Source organism: Aethalodelphis obliquidens, unplaced genomic scaffold (assembly GCF_003676395.1).
Source record: "Aethalodelphis obliquidens isolate GAN/ISIS:26980383/991018 unplaced genomic scaffold, ASM367639v1 scaffold47, whole genome shotgun sequence".
In the NCBI taxonomy this organism is placed as follows: Eukaryota; Metazoa; Chordata; class Mammalia; order Artiodactyla; family Delphinidae; genus Aethalodelphis; species Aethalodelphis obliquidens.
Window position 1 is genome coordinate 12,162,989 of NW_020837991.1, and position 23,590 is coordinate 12,186,578.

The window sequence follows — 23,590 nt, forward strand, 5'->3', positions numbered from 1 at the left end:
TAATACTTATCACGATCTACAAGTCTGTATTTGATCTTGCCTTTTACTCTCTATTTTATCTCATTTCCAAATCCCTCATCTTTACTCAGTATGCTTCAGCCACAAACTTGCTTGCTCTTCTTCAAATATTCCAAGAACTTTCCTGTTTTAGAGTCTTTCTGCTTTCTTTTCTCTCTGCCTGGATGGTACTTCTACAGAAATTTACATGGTTCTTCCCAACCTTGACTTCATTAAGACCTCTGTTCAAAAGTCAATTTTTCAGAAAAACCTTCCCTCTTCACCTTATCTGAAATGACATTCCCCCTCTTCTCTGTAGCTTACCCTGCTTTTTTTTAATAGCATCTATTACTTTTTGACATACACATTATATATTGATTTGTTTGTCATTTCTATTTTCCACCAGAATGTATTTTTTATGTGGTTAGGGAATTCTATGTTATGTACAGTGCAATGTCCCTAGCACTTAAAACAGTAATTCACATTGTATATATTAAATAAATACTTACTGAATTAATAGCTGAATTGTTACTTCTGTGACATGTTAGAATTACCTATTTGTTCCTACCTAATTTTTAGCCTAGGATCTAACAACTATAGTGTCAGGTTTACATTTTATCCAAGTTTCTGGTAAGGATAATCAGCATTCAGATGACTATCATGAATAAAAAACTAATAATAATAATTTAAAGAATTAAAAACTAACACTAGTCACCCAATTTGACTGAAAATCTAAGACTAAACCTTTTCATTTCTTCTCTTCTTTCTTTTACAGAGAATGTGGAGCTGAGAAAGTGACAGATGTCACTGATAGAATTACTTGGTAGTACTTCCTGAATGAGGATGTAATTTTTATATCAGACATCAATAGTCTATGTGGCTCAGGGGATTGGACTGAATGTTCAGCTTCTATTTCTGGACCTCTGACAGGTTTGTTGGGTGACTTTGGATAGTTAATGAGTTACCAGTTTTGACAAGGATATGATAAAGATTGATGATATGGAGTCTATGAATTGCTCAGAACACTTTGGAGAAAATTGAATGTTATTTCCTTTCTCATATTTAATAGCTTTATATTATTAAATAACCTAGGAGAGAGACATCTACTTCTGTCAATGACAGAGTAGCTTCTATCAGACCAATACCCTTGCTATCAACAACTATAAAAGCTATATAAAATTAATTTTGCAAAGTAACTATTTGAAAAACTCCTAGAAGAGGACAAAGGCAAAACATTCTCTGACATAAAATGTACCAATGTTTTCTTAGGTCAGTCTCTCAAGGCAATAAAAATAAAAACAAAAATAAACAAGTGGGACCTAATTAAACTAACAAGTTTTGCACAGCAAAGGAAACCATAAAAAAACAAAAAGACAACATACAGAATAAGAGAAAATATTTGCAAATGATGAGACCAACAAGGACTTAATATCCAAAATATACAAATAGCTCATACAACTCTATAACAACAACAACAAAAAAAAAAAACCCAATTGAAAAATGGTCAGAAAACCTTAGCAGACATTTCTCCAAAGAAGACATACAGATGGCCAGTAGGCAAATGAAAAGATGTTCAGTATCACTAATTATTAGAGAAATGCCCAAAACTACAATGAGATACCACTCATAACTATTTGAAGGTACAAAATTAAGAAGCAACATATCCAGAATTTGAAAGACAAATATCCTAGAGAGAAAAAAGTTGTATTGAGGTGAGCCCAGCATCGTCTACCACTTCTGTATTTGAGATATTTGCTGATTTTTAACCTGTGAATGATCATAAGGCTAGAAGCCAACAGAGAGATTAAAAGCTAAAATATAAGTAGGGCATTTGATTTTTTTCATGTTATTAGAGTGAAAAATAATTAGAGTTCAGGGTTAACCAAGAATGAGGGGACCTGATTAATATTCCAGACCTTGATTTGTGACTACTAAAAGCTCACACCATAGAAAAAGGGCAAACTAAGATAGAAAAGCACACACAAAAATGTTTAAACCTTCCCTCAAGATTGGCATTATTTGTTTCTACTGCACCTACCTCCAAAACTAAATTAATTCCTCTATGAAGGAAGATAATATCATACAGAGTCACTGTAATTTTATAGACACAAGGTTTTGAATTCCATAAAAATTACCATATACATCAGTAGACAAGACCATTTAACTGAAATAGAAACCATAGGTAATCCAGATATTGGAATTATAACAAGGTAAAGACTCAAATTTTGAGAGATTTAATACATTCTGGATACAAGTCTTTTATTAGAGACATGAATTGCAAACATTTTCTGCTAATCAGTGACTTGTTTTTTCATTTCCTTAACAGGAAAATATTCAACACAATATTTTAACAACAAACAACAAAATATTTTAAGTTTGATTGGAGTCCAATTTACCAATTTATTCTTTTATGGGTTGTGTTTTTGGTGTATTGTTTAAGAAATATTTGCCTAACTTTAGATCACAAAGATTATCTGCTATGTTCACTTTCAAAATTTTTATAGTTTTAAGATTAAGATATTTAAGTCATCCATTTTTAGTTATTTTTTATATATAGTATGAGACATGGATCCAAGTTCTTTTTTTTTTTTTTTTTTGTATATGTTCCAGCCTTATTTGTTGAAAAGAGTATCATTTGTCCATTCAATTGCCTCTGCACCTTTGTGGAAAATCAGTTGTTTATACATATGTAGATGTAGGTCTATTCTAGACTCTATTTTGTTCCATTAATCTATTTGTCAATCTTTACATTAAAAACACAAGTTACTCATTGTAGTATATTTATAATATGTCCTGAAATCAGATAGTGGTAGTATTTCCACTTTCTCCTTATTTTTCAAAGATATTTTGGTTATTTTGGCCCATTTACATTTGCACTTGAGGTTTAGATTCAGCTAGGTAATTTCTGAAAAAAACAAAAAAGCTTGCTGGCATTTTGATTGAGGTTGCATCAATCTATACATTTATTTGGAGGAGAATTGTCATCTTGACAATATCAAATCTTCTAAACTGTGCACACAGCATATCTCTCCATTTATTTATTTGTTTGTATTTTTACTTTTTATCATTAATATTTTATAACTTTCAGTGTATAGGTCTTGCACAATTTTGTCAGTTTTTGTCCTTAAGTATTTCATATTTTATGATGCTATAAGTGAATATTTTTTAAAGGAAGAAGTAATTTTATTTTAAAATAAATGCTGAAAAGTCAACTTTACAAAATAACTTTATTAAGATGAATAATTTATAAATAAAAATAGGAACTGGATGAACCACATCAAATTATACTCTCATTCATTGACATGAACACACCTCAAAACAAATTAATAGAATGACAAATACATAAATATATACAAAAATATACACACTCAAATAATAAGCTACAGACTGACCCACCATTTCCTGAAACAAAAGTTTTCACATAAATATACTGAAAAATACAGTAAAATATTATTGTAAAGAAAAACACATGTACACATATGAGTAAACACCAAAACAAAAAGTGATATGTAAACATATACAGTTTAATCTGTAGTAAACTTCAATACATATCGTTTATTGATAGTGTACAGAGATGCAATTGAACATATATTGATCTTATAGCATATGGTCTTCCTAAACTCATTTATTAGTTACAAGAGCTTTCAAAAATAATTGAAATAATCTTTAAAAAATAATTCCAGATGGATTTCTGTATATTATTAATGCCCTTCTTCTTTGCTTCTACATTATTTTGATGTTTGCATTTGAATGTCACTAATTAACAAACACAGAAAATGATTTGGAAGATGTAGCATTTTCAGAAAATACTCAGGTAATATATGCCAAAACAAGCATAAATGAATGTCAGAATATTAGACTCTTCAGATTTTCTGTGCATTCCCTCTTAGGTTTAGAAACAAAACCAGAAGTTGATAGTCTTATAGCACATTGTTTCTTTGAGAAATATTGTTTCTGAAGGCAAAACTGATGTGTACATTCGATCTACAATAAGTCCTCTACATACGAACAAGTTCGGTTCTGACAGCACATTTTTAAGTCCAATTTGTTCTTAAGTCCAATGAAGTTAGCCTAGGTATCTAACTAACATAATCAGTTATATAGTACTGTACTGAAATAGGTTTATAATACTTTTCACACAAACAATACATAAAAACAAACAAACACACAGAAAAAAGAAAACATTTTAAATCTTACAATACAGTACTTTGAAAAGTACAGTAGTACAGTACAACAGCTGGCATACAGGGGCTGGCATCGAGTGAACAGATAAGAAGAGTTACTGACTGGAGGAGGGAGAGGAGGTGGGAGATGGTAGAGCTGAAGGATCGTCAGCTGTAGGAGGTGGAGGGCAGGCTGCACTATCACTCATGCCTGACATTGATGGCACAGGTTCTGGTTCCTTGCTGGAACCAGATGCACGTTTGCTTTTTCAAAATTTGCAACTTGAAGGTTCATATGTAGGGGACTTACTGTACTCCTCTAGCGGTACAAACTCATACACCTAGGGACCAGTAGGAAACAGAAATGAGGTAAATGTGTTGGGAAAAATAGCAGAAAATCACTAAATACAAAATAACTGGGGAGGATCTTCAAGATGGTGGAGGAGTAAGATGTGGAGATCACCTTCCTCCCCACAAATACATCAGAAATACATCTACATGTGGAACAGCTCCTACAGACCACTTACTGAATGCTGGCAGAAGACATCAGACTTCCTAAAAGGCAAGAAAATCCCCACATACATGGGTAGGGCAAAAGAAGAAAGAAAAAACAAAGACAAAAGAATAGGGGAGGGACCTGCACCTCTGGGAGGGAGCTGTGAAGGAGGAAATGTTTCCACACACTAGGAAGACCCTTCACTGGTGGAGACGGGGTGTGGGTGGGAGGGATGCTTCGGAGCCATGGAGGAGAGCTCAGCAACACTGGTTCAGAGAGCAAAGCAGAGAGATTCCCACACACAGGTTAGGTGCCGACCAGCACTCACCAACCTGACAGGCTTGTATTCTCACCTGCTGGGGCAGATGGGGGCTGGGAGCTGAGGCTCAGGCTTCGGAGATCAGATCACAGGGAGAGGACTGGGGTTGGCTGTGTGAAAACAGCCTGAAGGAGCTAGTGCACTACAACTAGCAAGAAAGGTGTCTGGGAAAAAGTCTGGACCTGCTGAAGAGGCAAGAGACCATTGTTTTGGGGTGCATGAGGAGAGGGGATTCAGAGCACTGCCTAAAAGAGCTTCAGAGATGGGTGCAAGCCATGGCTATCAGCTCAGACCCCAGAGACAGGCATGAAATGCTAATACTGCTGCTGTAGCCACCAGGAATCCTGTGTGCAAGCACAGGTCACTATCCATACTCCCCCGGGAGCCTGTGCAACATGCCAATACCAAGATCCCATGACCCAGGGACAAGTTCCCTGGGAGAATACACTCAGGCTGTTGCAACGTCACAGCAGCCTCTGCCACCATAGTCTCACCCTGCATTCCACTTAAAACTACCATATCCCTCCCTCCCACCAGCATGAGTGAGCCAGAGCCCCCTAATCAGCCACTGCTTTAATCCCATTATATCTGGGTGGGAAAAGATGCCTGAGGGTGACCTAAATGCACAGGTGGGGCCAAAACAAAAGCTGAACCTCAGGAGCTGTGCAAACAAAGAAGAGAAAGGGAAATTTCTCTGTACAGCCTCAGTAGCATGGATTAAATCCCCACAATCAACTTGATATACCCTGCATCTCTGGAATACCTGAATAGAAAATGAATCATCTCAAAATTGAGGTGGTGGACTTTGGGAAAAACTGTAGACTTGGAGTTTGCTGTCTGCAACTGATTTGTTTCTGATTTTTATGTTTATCTTAGTATAGTTTTTAGCACTTGTTATAATTGGTAGGTTTGTTTATTGGTTTCGTTGCTCTCTCTTTTTTTAATAATTATTATTTATTTTAATAATATTTCCTTATTTATTATTATTTCTGTTTTCCTTTCTTTTCTCCTCCCTTTTCTTCTGAGCTGTGTGGCTGACAGAGTCTTGGTGCTCTGGCCTGGTGTCAGGCCTAAGCCTCTGAGGTGGGAGCGCTGAGTTCAGGATATTGGACCACCAGAGACCTCCTGGACCCACATAATATCAGTCAACAAGAGCTCTCCCAGAGACCTCTGTTTCAACACTAAGACACAACTCCACCCAATGGCCAGCAAGCTCCAGTTCTGGATGCCCCATGACAATCAAGTAGCAAGACAGGAACACAACACCATCCATTAGCAGAGAGGCTGCCTAAAATCATACTAAGTTCACAGACACCCCAAAACACGCCACTGGAAATGGCCTTGCACCCCAGAGAGACAAGATCCAACCCCACCAACCAGAACACAGGCACCAGTCCCCTACACCAGGAAGCCTACACAAGCCACAGAACCAACATCACCCAATGAGGGCAGACACCAAAAACAATGGGAACCAAGAACCTGGAGCATGTGAAAAGAGACCCTAAATGCAGTAAGTTAAACAAAATGAGAAGACATAGAAATATGCAGCAGATAAAGAGGCAAGGTAAAAACCCACCAGACCAAACAAATGAAGAGGAAATAGGCAGTCTACCTGAAAAAGAATTCAGGGTAATGATAGTAAAGATGATCCAAAATCTTGGAAAAAGAATGGAGAAAATACAAGAAACATTTAACAAGGATCTACAAAAATTAAAGAGAAAACAAACAGTGATGAACAACACAATAAATGAAATTAAAAATTCTCTAGAAGGAATCAATAGCAAAATAACTGAGGCAGAAGAATGAATAAGTGACCTGGAAGATAAAATAGTGGAAATAACTATGGCAGAGCAGAATAAAGAAAAAAGAATGAAAAGAATTGAGGACAGTCTCAGAGACCTCAGGGACAACTTTAAAAGCACGAATATTTGAGTTATACAGGTCCCAGAAGAAAAAGAGAAAAAGAAAGGGTCTGAGAAAATATTTGAAGAGATTATAGTGGAAAACTCCCTTAACATGGGAAAGGAAATAGTTAATCAAGTCCAGGAAGCACAGAGAGTCCCATACAGGATAAATCCAAGGAGAAACACACCAAGACACATATTAATCAAACTATCAAAAATTAAATTAAAAGAAAAAATATTAAAAGTATCAAGGGAAAAGCAAAAAATAACATACAAGGGAATCCCCATAAGGTTAACAGCTGATCTTTCAGCAGAACATCTGGAAGCCAGAAGGGAGTGGCAGGACATATTTAAAGTGATGAAAGAGAAAAATCTACAACCAAGATTACTCTACACAGCAAGGATCTCATTCAGTTTTGACAGCGCAATTAAAACCTTTACAGACAAGCAAAAGTTAAGAGAATTCCGCACCACCAAACCAGCTTTACAATAAATGTTAAAGGAACTTCTCTAGGGAGGAAACACAAGGAAAGAAAACACCTAGAAAAACAAACACAAAGCAATTAAGAAAATGGTAATAGGAACACACATATCAATAATTACCTTAAAGGTAACTGTATTAAATGCTCCACTCAAAAGGCATAGACTGGATGAATGGATTCAAAAACAAGACCCATATATATGCTGTCTGCAAGACACCCATTTCAGACTGAGGGACACATACAGACTGAAAGTGAGGAGATGGAAAAAGATATTTCATGCAAATTGAAATCAAAAGAAACCTGGAGTAGCAATTCTCATATCAGACAAAATAGACTTTAAAATAAAGACTATTACAAGAGACACAGAAGGACACTACATAATGATCAAGAGATCAATCCAAGAAAAAGATATAACAATTGCAAATCTTTTCACACCCAACATAGGAGCACTTCAATGTATAAGGCAAATGTTAACAGACGTAAAAGGGGAAATTGACAGTAACACAATAATAATAGGGGACTTAAACACCCAACTTTCACCAATGGACAGTTCATCCAAAATGAAAATAAATAAGGAAACACAAGCTTTTTTTCTTTTTTTTTTAATATCTTTATTGGAGTATAATTGCTTTACAATGGTGTGTTAGTTTCTGCTTTATAACAAAGTGAATCAGTTATACATATACATATGTTCCCATATCTCTTCCCTCTTACATCTCCCTCCCTCCCACCCTCCCTATCCCACCCCTCTAGGTGTTCACAAACCACTGAGCTGATCTCCCTGTGCTATGCAGCGGCTTCCCACTACTTATCTATTTTACTTTTGGTAGTGTATATATGTCCATGCCACTCTCTCACTTGGTCACAGCTTTCCCTTCCCTCTCCCCATATCCTCAAGTCCATTCTCTAGTAGGTCTGTGTCTTTATGCCTGTCTTACCCCTAGGTTTTTCATGACCTTTTTTTCCCCTTAGATTATATATATGTGTGTGTGTGTGTGTGTGTGTGTGTGTGTGTGTGTGTGTGTGTGTTAGTGTATAGTATTTTTTTCTCTTTCTGGCTTACTTCACTCTCTATGACAGACTCTAGGTCCATCCACCTCACTACAAATAACTCAATTTCTTTTCTTTTTATGGCTGAGTAATATTCCATTGTATACATGTTCCACATCTTCTTTATCCATTCATCCATTGATGGACACTTAGGTTGTTTCCATGTCCTGGCTATTGTAAATAGAGCTGCAATGAACATTTTGGTACATGATTCTTTTTGAATTATGGTTTTCTCAGGGTGTATGCCCAGTAGTGGGATTGCTGGGTCATATGGTAGCTCTATTTGTAGTTTTTTAAGGAACCTCCATACTGTTCTCCATAGTGGCTGTATCAATTTACATTCCCACCAACAGTGCAAGAGTGTTCCCTTTTCTCCACACCCTCTCCAGCATTTATTGTTTGTAGATTTTTTAATGATGGCCATTCTGACTGGGGTGAGATGATATCTCATTGTAGTTTTGATTTGTATTTCTCTAATGATTAATGATGTTGAGCATTCTTTCATGTGTTTGTTGGCAATCTGTGTATCTTCTTTGGAGAAATGTCTATTTAGGTCTTCTGCCCATTTTTGGATTGGGTTGTTTGATTTTTTGTTATTGAGCTGCATGAGCTGCTTGTAAATTTTGGAGATTAACCTTTGTCAGTTGCTTCATTTGCAAATATTTTCTCCCATTCTGAGGGTTGTCTTTTAGTCTTGTTTATGGTTTCTTTTGCTGTGCAAAACTTTCAAGTTTCATTAGGTCTCATTTGTTTATTTTTGTTTTTATTTCCATTTCTCTAGGAGGTGGGTAAAAAAGAATCTTGCTGTGATTTATGTCATAGAGTGTTCTCCCTATGTTTTCCTCTAAGAGTTTGATAGTGTCTGGCCTTACATTTAGCTCTTTAAACCATTTTGAGTTTAATTTTGAGGAAACACAAGCTTTAAATGACACCACAGACCAGATAGATTTAATGAATATTTATGGGACATTCCATCCAAAAACAACAGAATACACTTTCTTCTTATGTGTTCATGGAACATTCTCCAGGATAGATCATATCTTGTGTCACAAATCAAGCCTTGGTAAATTTAAGAAAATTGAAATTGTATCAAGTATCTTTTCTGATCACAATGTGATGGAGACTAGATATCAATTACAGGAAAAAATCTGTACAAAATACAAACACATGGAGGCTAAACAATACACTACTTAATAACCTAGAGATCACTGAAGAAATCAAACAGGAAATCAAAAAATACCTAGAAATAAATGACAATGAAAACATGGCAACCCAAAACCTATGGGATGCAGCAAAAGAAGTTTTAATAGGGAAGTTTTAGCAATACAATCCCACCACAGGAAACAAGAAATATCTCAAATAAACAACCTAAACCTTACACCTAAAGCAATTAGAGAATGAAGAACAAAAAAACCCAAAGTTAGCTGAAGGAAAGAAATCAGAAATGTCAGATTAGAAAAAAATGAAAAAGAACTGAAGAAAACAATAGCAAAGATCAATAAAACTAAAAGCTTCTTCTTTGAGAAGATAAACAAAATTAATAAACCACTAGCAAGACTCCTCAAGAAAAAAAAAAAGGAAGAAGACTCAAATCAATGGAATTAGAAATGAAAAAAGAGAAGTAACAACTGACGTTGCAGAAATACAAAGGATCATGAGACACTACTACAAACAACTATATGTCAATAAAATGGACAACCTGGAAGAAATGGACAAATTCTTAGAAAAGCAAAACCTACTGAGACTGAACCAGGAAGAAACAGAATATATAAACGGACCAATCACAAGCACTGAAATTGAGACTGTGATTAAAAATCTTCCAACAAACAAAAGCCCACCACCAGATGGCTTCACAGGTGAATTCTATCAAACATCTAGAGAAGAGCTAACACCCATCCTTCTCAAACTCTTCCAAAATAAAGCAGAGGGAGGAACACTCCCAAACTCATTCTATGAGGTTATCATCACTCTGATACCAAAACCAGACAAAGATGTCACAAAAAAGAAACTACAGGCCATATCATTGATGAACATAGAAGCAAAAATCCTTAACAAAATACTAGCAAACAGAATCCAACAGCACATTAAAAGGATCATACAACATGATGAAGTGGGATTTATCCCAGGGATGCAAGGATTCTTCAATATATGCAAATCAGTCAATGTGATACACCATAATAAAAAATTGAAGCATAAAAACTATATTATGATCTCAATAGATGCAGAAAAAGCTTTTGACAAAATTCAACACTGATTTATGATAAAAACTCTCCAGAAAGTAGGCATAGAGGGAACTTACCTCAACATAATAAAGGCCATATATGACAAATCCACAGCCAACATCATTCACAATGGTGAAAAATTGAAACCATTTCCTCTAAGATCAGGAAGAATATAAGGTTGCCCACTCTCACCACTGTTATGCAACATAGTTTTGGAAGTTTTTGCCAAAGCAATCAGAGAAGAAAAAGAAATGAAAGGAATCCAAATCGAGGAAGTAAAACTGTCACTGTTTGCAGATGACATGATACTATGCATAGAGAATCTGAAAGACTCTACCAGAAAACTACTAGAGCTAATCAATGAATTAGGTACAGTAGAAGAATACAAAATTAATGCACAGAAATCTCTTGCAATCCTATACACTAATAATGAAAAATCTGAAAGAGGAATCAAGGAAACACTCCCACTTACCATTGCAACAAAAAGAATAAAATACCCAGGAATAAACCTACCTAAGGGGACAAAAGACCTGTATGTAGAAAACTATAAGACACTGATGAAAGAAATTAAAGATGAACCCAACAGATGCAGAGATATACCATGTTCTCGGATGGGAAGAATCAACATTGTGAAAATGACCTTACTAACCAAAGCAATCTACAGATTCAATATGATCCTTATCAAGCTACCAGTGGCATTTTTCACAGAATTAGAACTAAAAATCTCACAATTTGTATGGAAACACAAAAGACCCTGAACAGCCAAAGCAATCCTGAGGAAGCAAAATGGAGCTGGTTGAATCAGACTCCCTGACATCAGACTATACTACAAAGCTACAGTAATCTAGACAGTATGGTACTGGCACAAAAACAGAAAGATAGATCAATGGAACAGGATAGAAAGCCCAGAGATAAACCCATGTACATATAGTCACCTTAACTATGACAAAGGAAGCTAGAACATTAAATGGAGAAAAGACCGTCTCTTCAATAAGTGGTGCTGGGAAAACTGGACAGGTACATGTAAAAGTATGGAATTAGAACACTCCCTAACACCATACACAAAAATAAGCTCAAAATGAATTAAAGACCTAAATGAAAGGCCAGAAACTATCAAAATCTTAGAGAAAAACATAGGCAGAACACTCTATGACATAAATCACAGCAAGATTCTTTTTTACCCACCTCCTAGAGACATGCAAATAAAAATAAAAGTAAACAAATGAGACCTAATGAACATAAAAGCTTTTGAAAAGCAAAGGAAACCATAAACAAGACCAAAAGACAACCCTCAGAATGGGAAAAAATATTTACAAATGAAGCAACTGACAAAGGATTAATCTCCAAAATGTATAAGCAGGTCATGCAGCTCAATAACAAAAAATGAAACAACCCAATCCAAAAATGGGCAGAAGACCTAAATAGACATTTCTCCAAAGAAGATATACAGACTGCCAACAAACACATGAAAGAATGCTCAACATTAGAGAAATGCAAATCAAAACTACAATGAGATATCATCTCACACCAGTTAGAATGGCCATCATCAAAAAATCTAGAAACAATAAATGCTGGAGAGTTTGGGGAGAAAAGGAACACTCTTGCACTGCTGCTGGGAATGTGAATTGGTTCAGCCACTATGGAGAACATTATGGAGGTTCCTTAAAAAACTACAAATAGAACTACCATATGACCCAGCAATCCCACTACTGGGCATATACCCTGAGAAAACCATAATTCAAAAAGAGTCATGTACCAAAATGTTCATTGCAGCTCTATTTACAATAGCCGGGAGATGGAAACAACCTAAGTGTCCATCATCAGATGAATGGATAAAGAAGAGGTGGCACATATATACAATGGAATATTACTCAGCCATAAAAAAAATGAAATTGAGTTATTTGTAATGAGGTGGATGGACCTAGGGTCTGTCATACAGAGTGAAGTAAGTCAGAAAGAGAAAGACAAATAGCATATGCTAACACATATATACGGAATTTAAGAAAAAAAAATGTCATGAAGAACCTAGGGGTAAGACAGGAATAAAGACATAGACCTACTAGAGAATGGACTTGAGGATATGGGTACTGGGAAGGGTAAGCTGGGACAAAGTGAGAGAGTGTCATGGGCATATATACACTACCAAACGTAAAATAGATAGCTAGTGGAAGCAGCTGCATAACACAGGGAGATCAGCTCGGTGGTTTGTGACCACCTAGAGGGGTGGGATAGGGAGGGTGGGAGGGAGGGAGATGCAAGAGGGAAGAGATATGGGAACATATGTATACATGTAACTGATTCACTTTGTTATAAAGCAGAAACTAACACACCATTGTAAAGCAATTATACTCCAATAAAGATGTAAAAAATAAATAAATAAAATAATAATAATGAAACTTACTATGAGACTAGACCTTAATTATTCTAACCACTAAAAAGAGATTATAATTATGTAACAGGATAGAAGTACTAATTATCACTACAATGGCAATCATATTACAATATATAAATGTATCAAATTAACATGTACACTTTAAATTTACATAATGTTATATATCAAGTATTCTTCAATTTAAAAAGACAAAAAATAAATCTTGGGAGAAAAAATATTACTTTAAAAATTGTGTGTAATTGAATTTATTGTAATCAGTACCAGAAACTAACTTTCTCTCTTTTCCTCTGCTATTCTTTTTTTCTCTCTTTTCTCTTTCCATCTCTTATCCTAGGAACAAGAAAGTAACATGTAACTCTTCTCTGTAATATGTATTTGGGGATCTGTATCCTGTAAGGTTGCCATACTGCCTCTTTCACACTTTATAGTCCACTTTCCTGGTTGTCAACAAAAGACACAGTCTCCCCATCTAAATATCACAGTAAGGTAAATATAATGAAGTAAAATATGAATAATATAGATGATATAATTTGGGGAAGATCAAAGGAGGAAGAAATCATTTTTGAGATTTGTGATGAAAATAATAGGCTCAAAATAATATGCAATAATATGTGGGAAGTATCATAGAAGATTGATCTGGAAAAGCTTCATGATAGAGATAGAATTTTAAGTGTGTAGGATTTGTATAGGTCTATTTGTAAGCCATATAGATGGAAAGTCCCCACAGGGTCTCAAGAGCGGGTACAGCCCCATACATGTTCAAGACTTCCAGCCTTGCTCTCTGCTCTTTTGGTTTTGGCTATATATTTATAACTTTAACCAGTTGTAAATTATAGCAATAGAAGACTTTCAAAGGTCTGGTGGGGTTTTAAGCAGTCAGTTCTCTAAGAACAGTGCCTTCCAATAAGCCTTCTATCCAAGACAATAAGGAAAAGCACCTGTCATATAATAACTTTATGGTTCTGTGGTCTTGAGTAAAGCAGCCTAAATACAGCTCGTGATGTGCCCCAGGTGCACTATCATGGTCCTATGAGACTGACTGGCTACCCATCCACTGCCACTTGGCCCCAAGTTTGCCTGTGTAAATTAGGGATCTCTGCAACTTCTCTCTGTCCCTGTTGTCAGGACATCACTTTTCTAGTACCCTCTATTAGCCAAAGACACTAAAACTCTTCTGCCTTTAGTCCCTAGTTCTAGCAATATATTGTTCCCTAGATCTTGGTCATTTAGAAAAAATTCATATGTATGGAACCTCTGCCTTCATAGGTTCATGAGTCTAAAATGTTTTAACCTATTTGAAAAATTGTCCTGTCTCTGTGTCTTATTATCTCTCTGGTCTTTGGTTCATCAGGCAGGTAAAGTTGCTGAGCTACAGATAAGAAGCTGATTCTTCTTAGTCTTGAATTTTAGCTAATTTTTTTTCAGATTTTTGAGGTATAATTAACTTACAATAAAGTACATGTATGTAAAGTATATATTTTAATGAAATTTGGCATACATAAATATCCATAAAACAATCATTGCAATAAAGGTAATAAACCTATATATTTACCCCTAAAGTTTCCTCATGTCCTTTTTTTAAATTGAAATATAGTTGATTTACAATATAGTAACTCATGTCTTTTTGGAATCTCTCCTTCCAATCTCTCCGCATCAATGTCTATCCCTTATTCTCCAAGCAATGCTGATCTGCTTGCTCTCTCTCACTGTAGATTCCTTTTAATTTTCTGGTAATTTATATAAATGAAATTATGTAGTATATACATTTTTGGTGGGATTTGTCTTCTTTCAAGTGACATCATTATTTTGAGGTTCATCTATGTTATTGTATATAACAACAGTTCATTCCTTTTTGTTATTGAGTATTTTCCATACCACCATGGATATAGAAAGATTTGTTGATCCATTTACCCATTGATAATATTTGGGTTGTTTCTAGTTTTTGGCTATTACAATTAAAGCTGGCATAAACATTCATGTACAAGTCTTTGCATAAGCATATATTTTTATTTTCATTTGGTAAATACCTAGAGGTAAATTGGCTAGGTTTTAAGGAAGGTGTATGTTTAATTTTAAGAAACTTCTTAATTATTTTCCAGATGGATTGTACTACTTTACATCTACCAACTTGCACTGCATTCTAGCCAATACACAGTATGTTCAGTTAATTTAATTTCAGCTCTCTAGCGGTAATGTACTTGTATCCTATTGTGGTTTTAATTTAGCCTCGTTTTTAAAGGTTTCATAACTCAATGGAGATAGAGGAAGGTGAAATAATTCTGGAAGGGAAGAAGCTAAGAGAAGAGAAGGGAAGGGAAGTTACAGAATCACATATGTAAAGAAATGGGTAAATAATACATACACAATTTTAAATGGTTTTATTTTAAAAGTAAGTGCCAGTGGGGAGGTAGAAATTTAAAATATTGAGTATTAGCATTATCCCTACAAGTCAGGAAAGAATTTAAAGTCTGTACAGTTGACCCTTGAATAACACAAATTTGAACTGTGTGGGTTCACTTATATGTGGATTTTTTTCAATAAATACTTACTGTAGCTCTACATGATCTGCCGTTGGTTGAATCCGTGGATACAGAACAGTGGATTAGGAGGGCTACCATGGATTTTCCATAGCACAGAGGACCAGTGCCCCTAGCCCCTCAGTGTGTGCAAGGGTCAACTGCATATGGGAAAACAGCATAATAACAGTGGTGTTAGATAGACTATCGACAGGTTTTCAGTACTGGTGGCCAAAAGAGTTGAAGAAAGATAAACTACAGTAACTGCAATATTCCGGGGGGCAGTTAATGAGAAAAAGATGGGGGTGGTAATAATTAAAAGAAAAAAATTTCACCAATGAAGACTTCCAGTGCTTGGTAACTGACTAGAAGGAGTGTGGGTTATGGTTTTCAGTTTGTGCTCTTTGTACTTGTTACTGTTTTTTTTTTTTTTTTGCGTCTTTCAAAATAAGCATGTGTCATTTTCTCCCGAAGTGTTATGAAACAAAAAAAACCAAAAAAATGAAGATTTGCATTTCAATACACAATATTAATCTGCAGTTGTTTAGGCAATAGTATGATGATGGACTGGCTGGCAGGGGGGGTGGAATGTGATCACGGGGCGCTGTCTTTCTGCCTGGGTTGGAGCTGAACGGAGGCCGCATGGTTTATCTCTGAGCTTCCTTTTGAGCTTCCATTCCCGAATCCCCTTCTCCACAGAGGGCCTGCCTCCGTGCTTTGTGAGCATTAACAACCTTATTCTTAGCATTTCAGAGAAATGAATTGTAAATTCTCAATGACTTCATGCCTTCCAGTCTAGCAGCACTTCCCCAGGGTATAAGTGCTGAGATTTTCAACAGTTTTGCATGTCAAAGATTAGTAATCATCTATATCTGGAGTGTTTGAAAGTCTGTGGCTTTCTGTCTCTCAGTGCTGCAGCAGAAAGTTTGAGCTGAGCAGAAATTAAACAGGGGCAGGGTCTTCTGTTGGCTTGATCTATGGGACGAATTTGGCTGAAAAGACTTGGTCTTTGACAATGAAGTTCCTGGAATTGGTACCTCAGTGCTCGAAAGGGCAGAAAAGAAGACAGTATTAATAGCACAAACCCCTAGCCAGTGTTTCCAGAGCACCTAAGGAATCTTGAAGCCATCATTTAGTCAGCTGAAATGCTGAAATTTGAGAGTCTGTTTTAACACCATGACTGAGGCAGCATTCAGCACCAACCACGTGTCACATCAGCGGGGGAGGGAGAAAGTGCTGGGAGTTTTTAAACTTGAAGTCTTATCAATGCTGCTAGAAGAGACCAAGCTACAATTAGGAGAAAGGCATGTCTGTAGGGCATGCAAGTGGAGACTGAACACACGCAGACACCTGGGGCATTCTGTATGAGAAATTCCAGTGGGATAATGGCACACGTAACACTTTGCAAGTGCATTGAGGCAAAGTATTAAGCAGTGTGATCTACTTGTGAATTGGTGGTTATTATCTTCATCCATAAACCTAGCCACAAAGAAGAGACCAGTGTTTTCAAAGACAAGATTGTGAATGTAAAAGTACATTTTTGGTACCTATTTTTGATGTTTCCATTAGGGCACGTGACTGTCAGGCACAACCTGGTGAATATCCAATTCATACTTACATCTACAGAAACTACATATGGTTTCTTTTAGTTCATAAAGCCCTTCTTCCTAATGTGAAAAATATTAGTGCAAGTGCCACAGTCTGAAACAATGTTAGCAGTACAGCAACACCATGGTGAGAAGGTGGGTGCCAACACCAATTTTGGCCTTTTCGGTCAAATGCATACAGATTTTAATCATTAGTAATGGCATACCTGTGAAAACTAGTCTTGTATCATATTCATTATAATATTTCACCGTTAAAAACATTTAATGATCTCCTTGATTTTAGTTAACAGTGGGGGCCACATATTTAGGAAAGAGAGCTAGACATGTAAGCTCTAAGTCTAAAGGTGAATCCCAATTGTTTTTCACTTCAGAAGCTTATATCACTTGAATTTGGACATGAAGCTCTCACTGGTTGAATCTCCATTTTCTTACCTAAAAATGAGGTTATAAAACATATTTTAGAGCAAATCATAAACAATGCAAAATATCTACCACTGTGTTTGATAAATATCTGGCATGGGTGATGGACTCATTCCAATCTGAACAAGGATTTTGCCTAAAATGGCCCTTAGCCTGGTTCTGCTTTGAAAAAGATGTAAAGGGAGAGACTTTAGCCAAAGAAGAAACTTTCACTTCTATATCTCAGGGAAGGGCTACAGATGGGGCCAGAGAAGGAAATGCAAACAAATTTGATTTCACCAATTGCCTGTAGCCTGTTGCTTCCTGCCTTCTTAGCTGTCTTCTAGACCCATTTCTGCACAGATTTATGTAACCGTGATGAAGTGTCTGCTTCTGCTGGGTCGCGTGGGTAAGACAGTCTTCTTGTACGATATATCTTCAAAGAAGAGCTTACTGTTCCATATATCTAGATCCCATAGAATTCTTACTTTTTAGTAGACTATAATTCTTTGTAATTAGACTTTCAGTTCTATGTAAGAGAATAACCACTTTTGCCTCTTTCAACTTGTAGTTACTGCAACTACACGTAAACACTGAGAGCCTATAACGGGGCACGTTCCTTTCGGCACTGTGCTTAGGCAAGTTTCTTCACCTCTTATAGATGGCTTGGCTGAACTACCTTAAAAGGCCTCTATGGGAACCCCACAGGATAAAGTATATGAGGGTGACTTGAACTGTACAAAGTGCCAGAAGGTAGGGAGCACTATTAAAGAACCTTTCTTTATTAGATTTGCAAGTCATGTTTGCTTTTTCTTCTTGCTCAATAATTAACTGTCCAGGAGTGTTTTCCTTGTCTTTATAGGACTTATCTTTCCACTTCCGCTTATGTGGAATAGTTACCGAAAAGCTTTTGTATTTGTGAAGAAAACCCTGAGGACTCAAATGCACCTGGGCATTTGTTTTGTACTTGCATATGAAATAACTGACATCTAGAAGCAATCAAAAATGATTTAGTGTAAATTGTTTCAGAAACTGATAGATCACTATTTATCATCCTGTTTCCACTTGTTGTAGATGTGTAATACAAAGGAGAGCAAATTCCCCTTTCAGATTAATGAAGGTGGCAACAGAGATTCTAATTTCCCAGGTGAAACACTTTTTACACAGAGGTAGCTTTGGGAGACAGGTCTGAAGCTCATTAAACTTGCTGTGTGTTATACATGGACAACCTAATTCAATTCCCATAAAAACAGGCAAATAGGCCGTCAATGTAAATTAAATCCAAAAGTAAACAAGTGTCACCATGACACTGTATTACATGAGCATTTATCTCATAAATGAAAAAGTGAATTAAACTGTTAATTTCAATAGCAATTTTAGAAAAACAAGTCCCAAACTGTAGGAGTCAAAAAGAGAAGAGTGTTTTTCTTCATGTGAATTACAATAATCTCCTTCTGAGGTTCACATTTTGCTTGCAGCCTTCCCTTTTAAAACCAGATTTTCCTTAATTTCCATTTTGTCTTCACTTAACGTTTCTAATTTAGCTTTGGACCCCCAGGGTGACCTTCTCCAAACCATTCTCCTCACCATGATCAGTGATGTACAACATATTCCACTGTCACCCCCCTTCTCCAGTATTTCATAGCTCCTTAAAGCCTTCACAATGAAAGCCTAAAAATGTGGTGCACACAAGGATGAGTATGACTGAGCACCATCTCAATGTTCCCTCTGCCCCCCCTCACATTTCTGCCTACTCTATCCTTCCACCATCAGAAATAGAGGGGATGGACACACATTTCATCTCACCAAGCAACTTAAAATTCTTTGATTTTTGCCACTAAGTCTTTTTTCACTGGTAACCTTTGTCTGGATTGTGTGCCTAGTTCCCTTATAAAACTAGAGTACAGTGTTTTATCTTTCAAGATTTAAACAGTCTGTGCTGCCTTGATCATGAAGCTTTCCTCTATGAAGTCATTGACCTGTACTGTGGCCCCTCTGCTCCCAATGCAGGATTCGGTCACAGCGCTGTTAGATGGCTTCAAGACTGTTTTCCTCATCACTCTTCTATCTTCCTGATGGAAGAGTAGTGCATCTTGCTCATCTTTGTTTTTCTAATATAAAGCACCATGCCTGCCACAGAGTATAATTTTTTAATTGAATGAATGAAAGCTGATAAGAGGAAGGTAATAATAGATCTTTAATTTCAGTCTATAGGCTCTTAATCTCCAGAGTACACTTTATCATAACCCTGATTCTTGTAGGAAAGTAATTGGCCCATCCTAGAGATTTTGCATGCACCCTTGTAGACAAAGGCTTGAGCTGCAGCTTAACAGAGTGTAGATAGGACATTTTGTGATCCTCCATGGACAGGAGAGGATGGGTGGGCTGTTGAATCTGCTAAGAGTCATCTCCCATTTGCCCTCCTAACTTCCCTTAGAGGCTGTCATGGGCTTTCTCATTGCCTCTGAGGTAATTTCTACTTCACTCCCCCTAGAATAGACCTACAGAATTAAAAAAAACAAAAAACAAAACATTTAACTCCAGTCTAGATTTGGCTTCTACAAATCCTCTGACATATCCTCTGACTTGCATATCCTCTGACTTGCATGGTTGTTAACTTTTGTTTCATGTGGTTCTTTTCTGGGTGTGTGGTGAGAACCACAAGAAGCACATCTGGTTTATTCTTCTTTTCACTGTCTATGCAAGTAACAAATTGTATCTGAAAGTGGTTCTTATCTTAACAGGTTGGATCAGTCAGGCTTTGACCTTATCTTGACTTGTGAACTTGACAGTTCTTTCTTATTTCATTTCTTTCAGTATTATTCTTTATTGCTTTTTCTCTTTCTTTTCTTTATGTTTCTCTCCCTTTCTTCTTTCTTTCATTCTTCTTCCTTTCTTCCCTCTTTCTCTGTCTCTGTCTCTCTTCGTGACTGTGCTATCTGGTTTAGATTATATATGTTTAGTATTCAGAACTTATTATCTTAAATTTGTTAGAGGTCATCAAATGATCAATGGAATATTACTCAGCTATAAAAAAAGAATGAAATTCTGCCATTTTTGACTGTGGATGGACCTAGAGCATATTATGTTTAGTGGAATAAGTCAGACAGAGAAAGACAAATACACTATGTTATCACTTAGATGTGGAATCTGAAAAATAAACAAACAAATGAATATAACAAAACAGAAACAGATACAGAGGAAAAATTAGTGGTTACCACAGGAGAGAGAGAAAGTGGGAGGGGCAAGTTAGAGAGGAGGGGATTAAGAAATACAAACAACTATGTATGAAGCAAATAAGCAACAAGGATATATTGTGCAGCACAGGGAAATATAGCCATTATTTTGTAATGAATTTAAATGGAGTATAATATATAAAAATATTCAATCATTATGTTGTATACCTGAAACTAATATTGTAAATCAACTATATTTCATTAAAAAATAAATAAATAAAAATTTTTAAAAATAAATGAAAGTCATCAGTTGAGATCTTTATCCTCATGTGTGTAATAACAATGTTAGAAAAGCAAGTCCCAAGTTGTAGAAGTCAAAAAGAGAAGAGTGCTTTTCTTCATGTGAATTACATGACAAGGAAAAGGTACTAGAGGATAATAATTTTCTGTTTATAGGAAAACTTCTGATATTATATTTGACACCTTAATATAATTCTTGTTTCCCCTACCTCAACAAAAGAAACTTCCATTTAAGAAATGGGCAATAAATATTGAAATGTTGTGGCATCCTGGAGGTTGCCCCCCTGTGGGTAATGTGTTGGAACACTCACCATTGTCCACAAAAAGGAGTGTGAGGGGCATTAATCACACGCACACACACACACACACAAATAATAAAAAAAAAACAAAACAAGGAGGGCAGAAAGTCTCCAAGGTACCCAACTTTTAAAAATATTTGTCTTATTTTTCCTTTCATCAAAGATGGGAACTAGAGCAGAAACCTTGGTCACTTGAAAGTTAATTCCTTCTCCTGGCATCAAAAATATTGGTTGGCCAAAAAAATCATTCGATTTTTAAGTAAAAATAAAAGACACATTTTTCTTTTTTACCAAGAACTCTATTGAACAACATATTCACTGTTTTGTTCCACTATCTACTGCCATTTTTCAGGCAACTTTGTAATTTCATCTTCCCAAAACTTTTTATCTTTTTGAGCAAAGAACTGTTCCATGTGCCTTTTATAGTCTTCCAGGGAATTGAATTTTTTCCATTAAGAGAATTTCGTAAAGATAGAAATAAATGGAAATCCAAAGGTACAATGTCTCATGAATATGGTGGAGGAATCAAAACTTCCCAGCTAAGATGTAACAGTTTTTGCCTGGTCATCAAAGAAACATGCAGTCTTGTGTCATCCTAATGGAAGATTATGTGTTTTCTGTTGATTAATTCCACACGCTTTTCGTTGAGTGTTGCTTTCAGTTGGTCTAAGTGAGAGCAGTACTTGTGGGAATGAATCGTTTGGTTTTCCGGAAGGAGCTCATAATAGAGGACTCCTTTCCAATCCCTCCATATACACAGCATCACCTTCTATGGATGAAGACAAGCCTTTGGTGTGGTTAGTGGTGGTTCATTTCACTTACCCCATGGTTTCTTCTGTTCCACATTATTGTACAGTTCATAGTCCAGGGAGAAATCTCTAGTACGAAACTCTGCAAACCACTTTTCACATATTTGATCAGTCACAGCACCTTCTCCATACACTGCACAAATCCTTTTTTGTGTTTCAGTTACATTTTAACCTTTCTAGAAATAATAAAGCACAACATGCTGAAAAGTTTGCTTTTTTTCTTCCATCTTCAATAGTAAAATGCCTACACAAAATTTCACCAATTTTAACAAGTTTTTTTTAAATGTATACTGATATGACAGCTGTTACAATACAATCTAACAAAATTGTTTTGAATAAAGTTAAAGACAACCAAGCGCTACTAGACCCATCTTACAGAAAAAAAAAAAAGAACGATCTTTCTGGCCAGCCCAATATTAGTTAGTCAGCTACCATTTTTCCTCTTATAAAATGAGGATAACAATACCAAATTTCCTGTTTTATGAAGGGGAGTAGAGTAATTAGGTTACAATTATAACTAGAATGTAAGCCATCTAATTTTAAGTAATGGTATTATTATCAGTATTTCTCCAATCAGTAATAGAAAGAAAAATCAAGTTGCACTGAAAATTCACAACACTGCTCTCCCCATCTTCCTTTGTGGGACAACTGTCTGACTTGTCTCCTGTAAATGCCCCCCAAACTATGAAAACGCCTTTATGCAGGTGACCACTGGCCTTCTAGAAGATGTCTGTGTTACATCAAGCCAGGCTTTGTAAGAACTAAAACAATCTGAACAAGTATTTAACAGCTGCTCAAGGAAGCCTAGAATAGTTTTTTTTTTTAATTTATTTATTTATTTTTGGCTGTGTTGGGTCTTCATTTCTGTGTGAGGGCTTTCTCCAGTTGTGGCGAGCCAGGGCCTCTCTCCATCCCGGTGCGCGGACCTCTCACTGTTGCTGCCTCTCGTTGCGGAGCACAGGCTCCAGATGCGCAGGCTCAGTAGTTGTGGCTCACAGGCCCAGTTGCTCTGCAGCATGTGGGACCCTCCCAGACCAGGGCTCGAACCCGTGTCCCTTGCATTGACAGGTAGACTCTCAACCACTGTGCCACTACGGAAGCCCTAGAATGGGTTTTTATTTTAGAGAGTTAATTTAGCCTGGGAGTTTAGATGTAATAAATGCATCTTCACCTTCCCTTGCCTCAGAAAAGTGTTCCTAAAATTCTTGTTTTGTTCTATTGTTTTTAACAAACGGATATAGCAGAGAAGATGAGAAAGTGAGAAAAGTCTTCCATAAAGTGAAGAATACTTTTGTAAATATTCATCTTCAGATAGTTTGCATTAAGGTAGCTACATCTCCAGGAGGTGGTCCCTTATAATTAATCTGATCCATCAACACCAATCAGTTTCTCATTTTGTCAACTCATGGATTATAAAAATCTGTATGCACTGCCTTCTTTCACCTTATAAACTATAGAC